The sequence below is a fragment of the Aythya fuligula genome, chromosome 5 (assembly GCF_009819795.1).
Source record: "Aythya fuligula isolate bAytFul2 chromosome 5, bAytFul2.pri, whole genome shotgun sequence".
NCBI lineage: Eukaryota > Metazoa > Chordata > Aves > Anseriformes > Anatidae > Aythya > Aythya fuligula.
In genome coordinates, this window is record NC_045563.1 from 13,168,906 (window position 1) to 13,183,092 (window position 14,187).

The 14,187-nt window shown below is 45.9% G+C and overlaps 1 protein-coding gene across 1 annotated transcript in view; it reads left to right on the forward strand.

Annotated features, from left to right (window-relative positions):
- The window catches only part of BCL11B (BAF chromatin remodeling complex subunit BCL11B), a 90,650-nt gene that overhangs the window by 14,759 nt on the left and 61,704 nt on the right, over nt 1–14,187 (forward strand).

The window sequence follows — 14,187 nt, forward strand, 5'->3', positions numbered from 1 at the left end:
ACCCCCCCAGCTCAGTGGTGGGCAGGCAAGCGCTGGCATCCACCTGGGCGAGCTGCTGTGAAATGGCTTCTGCAGAGCGCGGTGTGGGGCAGCTTCCGGCGTGCAGGGCGTTTCTTCTCTCTGCAGCGCAGCGCACGCTGCTCACCATGGTGAAAGGAAGGGCTGTGCTCCCTGCTAGTCAGTGTGTTTTTCATGTTACACAGCAGGATCTTCCCTCAAACTGGCCTTTATGTTCAAATCAGCTGCATCCCATACAGAAGACCAGTGGCAAGTTGTCATTGCTGCCACTAGATGATTTCTCTAGGAATTGTCCTACAGGATTAGATCTGACAGTCCACAGTCCTGTCTGTAGTAGAGGTGTTCCCATGAAGGGATTCCCACAAGACTGGTACTAGGCTCCTATCTTTACAATTAAAACTTTAGCATTTCCCCCTTTTATCGCTGGAGGTGTCTGAGTCACTCCCCAGCACCTTTGGTGGGCTTGGCCATCATATAAATGAACATGAAGGCTTTGAACTGCTGCAGTCTTCAGATCTCCTTCAGACCTTTAAGACAGGGCATATGCCACCCATTGACTACCTTGTTTTTCAGGAGTCTGTAAGGGTGCAGTCACCATCTTGACATGGTGGCTTTGTGGGGCGATAGCAGTGACAGCTGCTGTTGTAGCATTTTAAGCATCCCTACTGTAAGACCTGACTCTGTTCTTACCCTATCCTTTTGAAGCTCTGAATTCATTTCCTGGCAGAGATGACTCCCTCATGGTGTATCAGCTTTCTGAGGGCTAGGTTTGATGGGAGCAGAAGAGAAGTGTTCAAGAGCTTCTCTTCCTGTCTGCTGAAGGCCTCCTGAATGGTGCTGAGCACTCTCAACAGCACAAGCTGACGGTGCTCAGCCCCTTCCAGAGGGTGCCCAGTGCTTTGTGAAGTTACTCCAGGAGACCTACACTGCAGTTGTACTCCAGATCTCCTCTTTTACAAACCCATGCCCAAGCTCAGTCCATAACAAAGTACTTCAATGGCTACATTCAGCTCAGAGGGTGCCGTCCCATCCCAGCTTCTGAGGGTCAGCATCAATATAACCAGTGCTTTTGCCATACAGAAAATTTGCTGGGGAAGAGGGTGGAGGTTATGTTCATATGTGGAAAAGGCATTAAAAAAAATTAAAAGCCAATCTGGAGCACCTAATCTCTTTCAGACTAAACTGAATATCAAATGAAAATATGTAGGAAAGATTTTGCATTGCGAAAAATAAAAGGGTTTATCATTTGATTGGCATTTTCTCAGCAGTGCATGGAGATAGGGACATCCACTAAATAGTGCAGTAATAATGCTTTCTCAATTAGGAGCCCAGCTCTGAGATAAAAAGGTGCAGTGTCCTTCCATATTTTTTTTTTTTAATAGCAGCGGATAGTTTTCAATAGTAGGATAAAAGCCTCACATTACAGCCATGGAGGGTAGCCATGAAAAACCCACAGAAGTCATTCACTGGAAAGGCTTTAGTGGGATATACCAAACCCCTTATTTATATTTCAATAGAAAGGCTTTCTGCATTAGCCAAGAAAATCAGAATCTGCATTTAACATTAAAGGTATTTCCCAGTGAGCGGCTGTAGAGCATTGTTGTTAGATTTGTTAAAAAAAGAGACTAAATACGATTTCATAAAAGGGAAACTTAATCTCTAAGGCAGCTTTCTCCCACCCCGCCACCCCCTCCCTTTATTTTTTTATTTTTTTTGGTAATAATGCAACAGCCTACAGTATTTTTACTTTATATGTGACGAAAGATATTCTTAGCCTTTCTGTACTGCGACAGGAAGAATGAATTTCTTTATTCCACCAAGAAATATGTAAAATAATCCCTTAGAAGTATGGGGAGATATGTTTGTTCAAAGCATTTAAAATGTTATTTTAATCAAAGGCACAAAACACTCTACATGCTGTGTCAGCTAAAGGAGACCATTACATTTTAACAGCAAATCATGCTCTTTTTCCCCCTCCTAGCCAAGCCCCCCCTCTTTGAAAATAACTTTTTTTTTTTTTTTTTTTATTAAATAAAAAGGCGAAAAAGATTAAAGAATGAAAAAACTTCAGTGGCTCAAATGTATAAAGTAATTTAATATGGTGGAAGCATTAATTATTTTAGCTTAATTGAATTCTGAGGACTGCAGTAGTTGCATTTTTGTAGACAAGCTCTGTTTATTATTTCTTTGTGTAGATTAACAGTAAAGGAAACATAGATAACTTTCAGTTATTTATTGTAAAATAAATGTGTCAATTCATGTGTAAAGCAAGCTGTTCAAAGATAATTGAGTCTTTATATTTGAAGAGGGAAACCAGAAATCACCCACTCGCCACTCCAGCTCCCTGAAATATGCTGCCACTGCTGCTGCCCTCAAATAGGTTTCAGCTACTCTCCTTGATCTTGTGTTATTTTTGTAGACCTTCTTATTTGGTCAAAATGATTTGTGCGGCCTTCTGCTGCGTGACTAAGCCACAAAATGTTACAGCTTCCCAGAGCTGAGCGTAGCGAGGGTACATCAGGCGCTGAGCTCAGCTCTACCCCTTGCACCTTTCTCCCCTCTGGGCGTGCGGGTGCTTCATGTGGTACGCTGGGATGCAGTGTCTCACCGAGAATTAACCCCAATTCAGAGTGCTCTGGAGTTTTGAGGTCTTTCCTTCTCTCTTTCTTTTTGCTTTTCTTTCTTTATTTATTGGGAACTCTGCTTTCTCTGGTCACTGAATCCCTCCTGACCACATAACAGACCTTGTGCTGCTTAAAGGGAGTCAGGTAGAGCTCGGGAATCTGCAAGAATTTGCATGCATGCAATGCAAATCTCCAACTGACATTTCTAGATTTCAGTACAGACAAAGCAACTTTATCTCCGCAATCAGCTTTTAAAGACCTTCTGATAATGAACTCTGTAATCTTTCCCGGACTTGTAACTTGCAAATCCAAGCTTTTCAAGGCGCTTTCATTTAGTTACCACTGTCCGTAAGGTATGTGGTAACATGTTAGCTGCCACTTGTGAGGACGTGACTTGCTTAGGAGCAGTTTGTCCTGTAAAGGCTTTTTTTTTTTTTTTTTTTTTCAAATTGGCTGACCTGTTTGAAAAGCAGTTCTGCCTCTCATACAGAGGGTGTGATAGTATCAAGCAGATGTACCAGATTGTTGCAGAGCAAAACAAAGCAAGGCCAATGAATTAGCTAGGAGTTATCAGCCACCGCTTCTTTCATTTCACCAGTGGCAGGTATTCTGAAAATGTTTGACCACAGATGTATCTTGTACCTCTTTTTAGCTTTCATATTCATGAGATCTTGGGCATGACCAGGTGACCAGAAGGACCTTGAGAGGTGCCTCCTGCTATCCTTTGACTGTTGGTATCTCCTGTCTTCCTCTCAGCCCTGCTGGGCTTGCTGGCTGCCAGTTTTTTTCTTCAGTCAGGCTCTGTGAAATGGTGTAGATTAAAGAAAAAGTACCAATTGTCTTGTTTTTAACATTGGATAGTTTCAGAGAACTTTGGCAGAATGTATAGGAGCAGCTAAACTGTCAGAGCAGGGGTCCTCTGCTAGTCAGAAACCACTTTTACCAGATCTTCTCCCTTTTCTGTGCTTTGGGCAGTGTACCCTCACAGACACATAATGACACCAGCAGCAGAAGTTCATTAACACAGAGCAGTTAATTTCTGCAAAGACGGTGCAAGGAAAGGGAAGGGGGTTGATTTGAATTCCTCATTCATCCCGCCAATGCTGGGCTCCATGCATTATGTACTTGAACTAGATGTGCATCATGAAAAAAGGCTCCCTGTCAGAGGCAGGATTTAACTGCAACCCCTGCTCCATGAATGTTCATTTCAGGCTTTTGAATGGTAAAACTGCCAGTGAGAGAAACTAAATAACTTGCATGTGCTGGAAGCCAGAGATAAACACCGCCGCAGGTTGCCATGAAATAGGCTATTTGATATATTTAGAATTGTTATTTTTCTCCAAATTAAGATTAGTTAAATCCATGTGTGTTGTGTGAGTGATTGTTAACTCAATGGCATGGATTATCCTTTTTTCAAATCATGACAGCTAATTATTATTGCTGTCTACCCTGAGACATTCACTTACAATGTACCATTATGGACCTGTGCACCCATATTAACTATAGGACTCAAGACAGCCATCGTGATGCCTTCACATGCGAGGGAAGGAAACCATAAACTGAAAGAAACCCGAGGCTGATGGTGGCGATGTTGGTCAGGTTGGCAAGAAGTGTCTTGAGCATCGCAGAACATGGGGCCATCCTCTGGGCCCTGCTCCCCTTCCCAGGGCTGCTGTGGAGCTGGGTCCTGCTTCCAGCACCTCTCCAGGCTGGTGGGTCCAGCAGGAGTGCCCTGCCAAAGCCAGGCTAGAAAAAATGCCATGCAGAGAAGACAAGGCTTCCAGAAGCGTGTGGTAACAGCGCCTGAGAAACCTGGGCTGCAGCTGAAATCCCCTTTGCGAGGCTTTTCCAGGCTTGTTCCTTCCCTCGTGCCTGCCAGGTGTTCCCTGGTGGCAGAGGAGTTACCTGGCCTCCTCCTCCTCCTCCACTGCTGCTGCTCTATCGGCTGTTTAGCAACGTGTTTTGCTAATTGGTGCCTCTGAGCAGCACAGGGGACGCTGCGGGGTGGGGGTGTGAGAAGGCGTAAGCCGCAGCAGGGCTCGCAGTGGGTTAATGAGCAAGCCTCCTGCAAGCCTCCTGCCCGCGGGGACCTCGGCTGAGGTCCTGCCTTGGGTGGCAGGGAGGAAAACAAGCCGGGTGATCTCACCCACAGCCCTGCTTGCGCCAGGGGCATGTCAGGGGAGCCTGGCTCTCCTCCGGGGCCCCCCTGCCCAGGTGCAGGCCTGATGGCGCTGGCCGCCCTCCCCCTGTTTTGGCTTCCAGGCGTGTGTTTGAAGCATGACGAGGGGCCGCCAAAATGTTGATGGCTTAAAGTTGTCAGGCTGCTGGTGAAGCCAGGGTGGGGACTGGCATGGGGCCTTCCATTGGCACCGGCACTGAGGCAGGGGCCAGCCTGAGGGGCCCTGTCAGCCATGGGCTTGTGTGTGTGGTGGGGTGGGGAGTGGAGGCTTTCAGGGGGTACATGACTCCCTGTGGGAGATCCTCTAGGGGCACCCAACTTGGCAGCCCCTGTCCCCGCTGTGTCCGCTGGACAGCAGTGGGTTGGTGGGGAGGGACAGCCAGGGCAGGATAGGAGGAAGGGGAAAGGGAAATATGGCTGGAGGCAGCACAGCAGCCTGCGTGGGGTCGTGCCAGCACCACTGGTCACATGTGTGTCCCCGTAAGGCTCTCACCTCACAGGCAGTCCTGTGAATGGGGGAACTGCCCCATCACAGTCCCTCCAGATCAGGGACATGGCTGCCTGGCACTGCACAGCATCTCCTGCACAGGCACCAGTGAGCAGGGCGCTAATCTGGGGAATAGTTAAAGGTGAGAAACCTGCTTATTACGAAACCTTTTTTTCCCCTTGCTTGAACTCCACCGCACCCATGTGGCACCGCTCCAGCGCTGTCTTCTCATCTTCTCAGCCGCAGTTGCTCGGTAGCCCCTGGGGCCGCCGGCCACTCTCCCTGACTTTTGTCACTGTGGGGCCACCAGCCATGTCCTGCCTGGGGTCCAGACCTGCCAGGCACCGGGGCTGGCAGAGGCTTTCCCGGCATCTGTGACAGTCAAGTGTGAAATTAATCACATCGAGCTAAAACAGACTAAGAAAAAGTGTTGAGGAATATTATGCCCTCAATTCTCCCTGCCAGTTTGTTTTCTTTCTTTTTTTTTTTTTTTTTTTTTTTTTTTTTTTTTTTGCTCCTTTCACCATCCTGTTTTTCAAAGTTATTGTCTGCTTTCTGTGCATGGTTAGGTGAACTCCCACGAGCAGGGATGGTGAGTAACGGTACAGCAGGAGACTGGCTGCCCACAAGAGCCCAGCCAGCACCACTCCGCCCTGGTTTCACCTGGATTAACTGCCCTGAAACTGGTGGTGCGATACCTTCTGATTTGGTGGAAAGTCTCTGCACTTATTCAGAGGTAGAGCCCAGTCAAAATGTCACCCAACAAAGTGTCTTTTTGTTTTTGTTTGGGACTTCTTGTGAAATTACTTGGGCCATGTGTGGGAGACCAGAAACCGTGTGTATATCTTTGATTATCATTAGTATGGAAAGATTGGTAGATTTTTAGAAAACACTAATGGTAAATGATGAAATGGCACTGGTCAGCCAGTCATTAGTCATTTTTCCTGACAATTTTGCCAAGAACTGTTAGAAGGAAAGAAAAAGTAGTGCCTAATAATCATATAGACTGCTTTGGCATTTGTTTTGATTTGACTAATAATAATAGGCTTATGTGCTCAGTGGTGTATTGACTGCAAGAAAGCTTGCTTGATTTTTCAGGGGAATTTTGCAGTGAAACCTTGCAAACGGAAAGTCAGTTGCATGGAAGTACTGTAAAACAGAAAAGCTCCTGTATAGATACAAAAAGTTGCTGGTACTCTCCTGTGGTGAATAAACACATACAGGCACAGAAATGATTCCTTTGCTTCAGCAGGACAGAAGTGCTGCTATAGCATGAGGTAGCCTCCCTTCGTGCCTTTCCATAGATTGTTTTTCTTTCTCAACCCATGTTTGAACTGCACTGCCTATACACACAGTGACAAAATCGGCTGTGACATAAAGGCTGAACCCTTCTTTTTTTTTTTCCTTTTTTTTTTTTTTTTCTCAGAGTGAAACATTTTTCTATCATAACTGGAGAGAAAAAACTGTGAAGTAATTATACTTTTTGTACAAGACAGGTTTGGATTTCTACATCGTGTCATGTAACTTGAGAGGGCATATAGATTTGGGTCTGAGTTTCAGCTCTGGCTTCCGTGGCCAAGTAGGAAGATGGGAGTGTAAAGGGTGAGAAACAGAGGAGAGAGGCCAGGTATAGAAATAAAACTGCATTTCTCAGTGGATGACACTAGAAGTCTGGAGAAACTGGGTAGCTCTGGGCTGGGAAGATGTGTGCGTTCGCTCCAGCAAGAGCATCATTTTCAGCATGGCTCCTTCTCCCCGTTCCCTCCCACCCTCCAAATGGTAATTGGTGGGTTGTGCAGTATAAATGCTTTTTTTTTTTTTTTTTTTTTTTAAAGTGGGTGGGTGGGGTATCTAGGGATTTGGTGTCTAAGCTCAGGAGTTAAGCCGGAAATCCCAGAGATGTAATGAAAACAAAACGGACTTTTCACTCGCGCTGTGGCATTCTGGCAGTGAGAACGCTTTCGTGAGCCAATGTTTTCATTGTAGGTTTTCTCGAGAGAAGTAGTGGAAACGAATCGTTAACCCCTTAACAGGAATAAATGCGGTTGCTGCAGCAGGGAAAGGAGAGCTTTCTTGGCTCTCAGTTGCCACGTTGGAGAGCTTGGGGGTGTGTGTACATTTGTGTGTAGTGGGGAAGGTGGGGTAGATACCGCTTGTAAGAAGTTTAATAATCTTAATGGCAGATGTGAAGTGGTTACTTAGCGGTTGTTGTTTTTTCCTCTTTGCATGTATGCCTTTGCAGAAAGATTCAAGCACGATCAGCACAAACCACTGTTAAGCCCAACAGCTCTTAAACTCGCTCCTGCTTGCTCCTCTGTTCTGGCATTTGGTAGTGTATTTCTTGAGCGAGACAGGGGGGACACTGCTTGCTGGTCCCTCAGCAGGGTCATAAAAGCTGCAGATGGAAAAGACCTACCAAGTAGCAGATTCCAGCTTTCTTGGAAAGTGGAAGCACAGGATGTGTGTGTGTCACAGGCGTGTTACGTATATAGCTTTAAACGTCCAGCAGCTTGGACGGCATTCAGCATTACAGCAGTAAGCCCCTTCATTAAAAATAAGGGAGTTTGGGGAGGAAGGGAGGTGGGAGTGATTAATCTAATTTAACTTAACAGCCACTTTTGGTGAAGGGATTGTGTATCCCTGTCCTCCATGCTCTGATTAGGCTGCATTTTATTTTGATATTTTATTTCACCTTTTGATCATGGCTAGCACTTACCATATTTCTCTCTCCACTCTCTCATTAGGGTATTTTATCTGCGCGTATTCTTGCAAGCAGCATACAGCATCAGCCCCCCGCTCTAAAGCTAAAGAGCATCTCGTCTACCCTTTAACATCTCGGAAGAGCAATTAAAATCATTATACACCTTCTTTCCACTGCCCTAGATCCTCCGGTCCAGCCCCTGCATGCAGGTTCTGGGACTCTTGGTGTTATGCAGACTTTGGACGTAATTGCATAGCTTCTGCAAGGGGCTGTGTCTCTGCAGCTGACCTTGCTCAGCTTGTCTGGCCTCTGAGTAGATGTTTGCCTTCTTTCTTTCCACTTTGACAGCTCCCCCCTCTGTGCTCCATCCCCTCGCTCTGCCCCAGCCCACTCCTTGTCTGCTCATGCTGGGAAAGCACCGCATCGGAAAGGTATTTGTGACTGAAACTGCCTGTGCAATAAGCAGAGACAGAGGCAGAGTGTCGGCTCTCCTATACTACCCTGTTTGAAGGTGGGGAAAATAAGAAAGAAAAAAGATGCTGCTGAATAAATGATGGTTCTACATTTTTTTTATACCACACTGCTTTTGTAACGACCATTTAAACAAGGTGGAGTGGTGGAGTAGGAGAGAACAAGACAAGACTGCAGACAAGGATTGAACAGCCCTGTTCTTCTTTTAAGACATTTATTATTTTCAGAGTCAAACCTGTAGCCAGCTAATATAACTGTAAAAGTATCCTTTGAATTATTGGCAAGGCGCTCTGAAGTCTTCTATAATAGCTGATGTACTTGCGTGCAGGCAAGATCCCGATTTGAATTTAGCACCTACTTGTTTTATTTTCTTTATTAAAACAACTCCTGGCTCATTTTTTTGCTTTCAATACCCGCTTTCCGTTTCCCATTTTCTAGAGTGCCCTATTACTAGCTCATAAAAAAAAAAAAAAAAAAAAAAAAAAAAAAAAAAAGTTAGAAACTGAAGGGAAGTTTCCTGAGCAAGAAGGAATTTTTTTTTTTTTTTTTTTTTTTTTCTCCCTATGGCTTGGCCAGGAGCCAACCTGTCTTTCAACAAGTAGAGAGTCATTCCAAGTTGAAATTTATAGAGCAGAGTCCAGGTTCAAGGGCTGGAGCCCGCCAACAGCTCCAGCCTCTTTGTTACTGATTAATTCTGCAAGCAGTTCAGCTGGTTTGCTCACTTCTGCCTCCTCTTCACAGCATCGCATCGCTTCCGAGGCGGCTGCTGCTGCTTCCCCCTCCTCCGCTTTTCAGCAGCGATTTCCCCCTTCCCTGTAGAGCACCCCCTCCCAAATTCATTTTAACCCATGCAATCCAAATTGCACCACATCAGCTTTATGGTAAAATTAAAAAATGCTTTCCCTCTGCCTTTTTTTTTTTTTTTTCTTCCCTACAGCTAATTTTAAACGTCTGGAGCTTCCCATTTCACTTCAGCTCATATTAACGATTGCTTCTTGGCATCGTTTGGAACCAAAGTTCCCAGGTTTTAATTAGTTTACTCAAATGCACGCAGCGGGGCAAAATAGTTTCTTTCAGCTTTACCTGCAAAGGATGTTTCCTGTCTCAGCGAGGGGGTTTCCCTCGTGGAGGGATTTGAAAGGCAGAAGTTTTCAAGTGGTCTCAATATGGGGCCCCACAAGAGTGAGTGTGGGAGGTGAGAGGGAGAAACAGCAGGAAGAAAAAAGGAGAAAATAATAAAAAAAAGAGTTTGGGAAAGTACCTTAAAACGAGGATGGTCCCAATCCTGCAACAAGCCCGATGTCAAATCGTAACCTTATTGGCGTCAGTGGGGGTTTTGCCACTGGCTTCAGTGAAGGCAGGATTTCATCCTTCGCCTGCTCCAAGCTGTAGGTATGCAAACAGTCCTCTTGCATTCAGCGGGATTACTGATGTGCAGAAAGTTAAGCATGTCTGTAAGCGTTGGCAGGATTAAGATCTGTGCTGGTATTTTCAGACCAAGTGAAATGCATGTGGGAGGTTTTTAGAGAAGAAAGTGCATGGGAGTTTTAAAAAAGGAGAGTATAGCTGAGCCTGCCATTTTTAAGTGCCTTGGGGAAAAACCTGGGTTGCTATTAAAAATATCGGAGGACTAATGTGTTACTAATTGTGACACAATTAACTTCTTTAAAGTATTCGATTGCAAGTCCCGAGAAAATAAAAAGATGAAGATGAATAGCTAGGAATTCAGGCCTGTGTTTCAGTTCAAACATTTCTCTTTTATTAAGTTGAAAGAAAAGCAAGCCAAGAGGTTCACTTTACTGTGCATCTTGGTTATTCTGCTCCTGGAAGTCTACTTTTAAGTAGGTTATTTAAAGAATTAAAAATGAACAAAAACAAAGAAAAGAAGCTCAAACCCAGTAGCTGTCTGAGACCCCTATATGTGGCTTTACCGCAGAGCTCTTAAATTCTTGTTTAAACATTTCTCCAAAGCTGTTACTCAGGAAATAAAAATGTGTGTTGTTTGTCTATAGCAGATTAAAAGTTTACCTTTAATGTGACAGCTTCTCAAATCTAGTGTCGGAAACATGCCTCTATTTTATGGTATTATGAAACAGGTCTGGACCAGAAACAATATATTTAACTAAGAGAGAACGAGATAGAATTTGTGGGTTTCTTTTTTTTTCTCTTTAATGGTTTATAACCAGAGACCTTTTCTGTATCTGTCTGTGAAACTTTTGTGCAGACAAATGGCAAGCACATGTAAGCCAAACTTTGAAATTTAAACAGTTAACCTTAAAAATCTTAAGTTCAGCAAAATGCAACCTTTCTAGTCTATAGACAACTCTTTGTAATGATCTGGCAGAGGAATCTAAAGTGTATTTTTTTTTTTCAAAACATTCATAATTTCGGCACTGGAAAACTGAAACGCACATGAGCTCTGAGAAGGCTCTCACATCTGCCTCAGCCTGTGCGCCGATTCCCTGGGGTCTCATTTATAACAATCTAACAAGATAGAATCTGCCTTTGAGTATCAGTAAATATGGCTAAAGATCACAAAACTGTACTCATAATTGTTCAAGACTAAAAGGCAGAATATAGTGTGTGATTAATGTTTATGGTGCAGGGCCTCTTTGTGAAAAGAAGATAAAGCAGTAAACCCCAAAACCTCCTACCTCCTCCCCCCCCACCAAAACCAAGCCCCCTCTCCAGCCCCCTTGGACTACACCGAAGAATGCTTCCTTTTTTTTGCAAAGTTTGTCATTTCAGAAGATGCGCTTTATTTTTGATTTTGAAGTTGATGGAGGATGCCCGATTGGAGCTGTTTTCTTGGAAGAGATGCATGATGCACTTTTCTGTTAGCAGCTCTAGTACACAGGGCGGAGGACGTGTTAGCTGGCCACCAGCAACACCCACCCATCACCCCTCAGGTCACGGGTTTTGACAGTGCATTGCCTTGGGCTGGCTTCAACCTCACTCTGTCTGTCCTGTGGTTGAGGAAATATGCCCTTGATCCTCACTGCTACCAGTCTAACAATTAATGTCCATCGGAAACAGTTAAGCAGAGGGAAGTTATGGGTGCAGTGGTGTCTGTAAGAGACCCCTGGCAAGGGCACCTGCTTGTGCTGGAAGGACTGGTGAGCTGGATGAGGTCTCCATTAGTGCTGGAGCTCTGCTCAGGCTGTTGCTTTTTTTTTTTGAGGGGGGCAATGGGCAGCTGGTAGCAGCCTACCCAGGTGGGGAGCTGCACCGGCATGCAGCTGCCCTCGCTCCCTCCCCTGTGGGAACTCCTATTGTCTTTGCTGTTGGGAGACTTCCCCACTGTCTGGAAAGGTTTATTTTTTGAGCGATAGCGGGTGGAGAATGCAATACAGATGGATCTGTTTCTCTCTTTCATTAGCTCTTTTAAGATGCTTGTTTAAATGTGTTCACTTCACTTTTCAAATGGTAAATGTCAATGTTTCAAATATCACTGTTAACAAAAAAAGATTGGACTTTGTAAAACCCTAGGCCAGGGCTTCGTTAAAGTGCTGGCCTAGAAATGCCAGGAGTGACTCTGGATGTGCACAGCGGGAGGAGTTGGTGCTCGTTCACATTTGGAGCCAGACCCCTCCAGGGCAGAGCCCAGACTGGGTGCTGTGGGGGGATCAGCAGGCAGGGCTGCCAGGGGTGAAAATCCCATGCTTCGGGAAGCAGCGCTGGGGTACAGAGAGAAAACCTGGAGGGGCAGATCTGCACTTGCTCCAGCAGAGTTTGGTTCTTACCGAAGGAAGCAGCATGGCTGGCGGGGTGAGATGCTAACCTGGGTGTGCTAGCAGAAATGCTACCCCAGTGTGCCGTTATGGAAGAACCTTGGCACTTCTAAAATCATGCTCTGATGCTTCTGTTTCGTGCTCTGGCCACCTTCCTGTCCCTGCATTTCCCCAGATGTGGCTGGGTGATGGCAGCGCTGAGCAGAGCCTAGAACCCGTCTCCTGTAAGCCTGCTTAGGGCAGGGCTGCGTGGCGTGAGAGGCAGAGCACAGAAGACCATCAGCCCTTTCCCTAAACCCGCAATCCCACCTTTGTTCCCGGGAGTGGAGCAAGTCCAGGAATTTTTAGTGCTCATCTGGCTCGTTGATGCCGGTTTTAACCCTCCCATCTCTTTGCCAGCGCCAGCTTTAAACCGCCCACAGGAGATATGCAGATACGCACTCTCATTTCTCAGATGAGGCAGAAAGATGTGAATGGCTTGATTTTCCAAAGTGCCTGGCTGCGGACAGTGGGGGCTCGGGGGCGCCTGCTGTGCTCAGCACTGCTCTCGATGAGGCCACAAGGGCTACAGTCCAAAATCACAGCAGGGAGCTGGTGATGGCAGCAGGGCTATCGCCACGAGTCTGCCCTCTGGTTCAGCGCTCAAAGCTCTGCCCTTTTGTGCATGCATTGGTATTTTTGAACAAGCCTCAATTCTTCCAGGTCTCGGTGTGTGTAGCAAGTCTCCCTTCCCCAAATTCCTTAGCAAAACAGTAGCATTAAACAAACATGAAATCACAGGCAGGGCATTGGGGAGGGCCAAGATCTCACCCTTCCCTCTTGTGGCCCATAAACCTCTGGCGAGGATGGATGAAGGATGGGAGGGTGCCACTTCCAGAGCCTCGGCAGCCTTGCTGCCACAGGCACAGTGCCAGAAGATGGCTTCTGCTTCCTAATTGAATAAGGATCTTGAGGAAATTTCACTTGCGAGCGTGCCATAAGGCTCTGCCCAGCGTGGGGAGAAAGGAACCCTTGGAGCCGGGTTCCCCAGGCAGCCGTGGCGAGAGCCTGTCCAAGGGGATGGGGAGCATGTCTGGGTTGGGATCCTCTGCCGTGGGTGCTAACCCCAAGAGGAGCCGGGGCTCTACACACCGCATCCCCACAACTCGCTGCTGAGGAAGAGGAGGAGGTGGGGGGGTTAAGGGGACGGAGGAAGAAAAGAAAAGATCTGTGACAAAATCATGCGACACCCACGTAAATATTGTTTGTATGAATTGGGTCCTTCATCTTTTGTTAGCAGCAGCTTGTTAATTAACAGCAGATTAGTGCTGCTTTCTTCTGACACATGAATATATTTTGGGCTAGAAAATACTTGTACTCAATAAAACTGTGTGACTGAACAATTCAGAAAGTACCAGCCGAGCGCCGTAATGGATTCCCTTTTTATCCCCTCCCCCCCGCCTCCTCCTCCTGCTCTAAATGCAAGCAGATTTCTGCAGTCTAGTGCAGAAGAGACATGTTAAACACAGCTAAATAAATCATGTTTACTCTTGGCGTTCTTGGTAGTGAAAAATCTGTTGGCTGTTTTTACTTCCTTATTTCTCAGCATTTGCTTCCTACCTGTTTTTGAGCGCGTGCCCAGAAATAGTAGTTTTGTCAAGCGGGTGGATTATGCCAACCAGCAGTTCCCTCTGCCAAGGAAGCTGCTGGATCGCAAAACCCGGTGACTTCTTCCATGCAGTGACACCGAGATTCTCCCCCTTCCCCCTCCCTCCTCACAACGCTAGGATGTAAAATAAAAGTATTAAAATCTGGAGAAGGAGAAAATGTAACGAGATCCTGGCAGTTTAAGAGCCCAGATTAAGCAAAGTTGAACTTCTGTTACAGAAGCCCTCTTTTAAGCTGTTTGTGGAGGTGAAAGCACTGGAGATAGCAATAATAGGATCCAGACATTTTCCCTTTCCCTTTATTATTCCTTGACACCCCCCCCTCCCCAA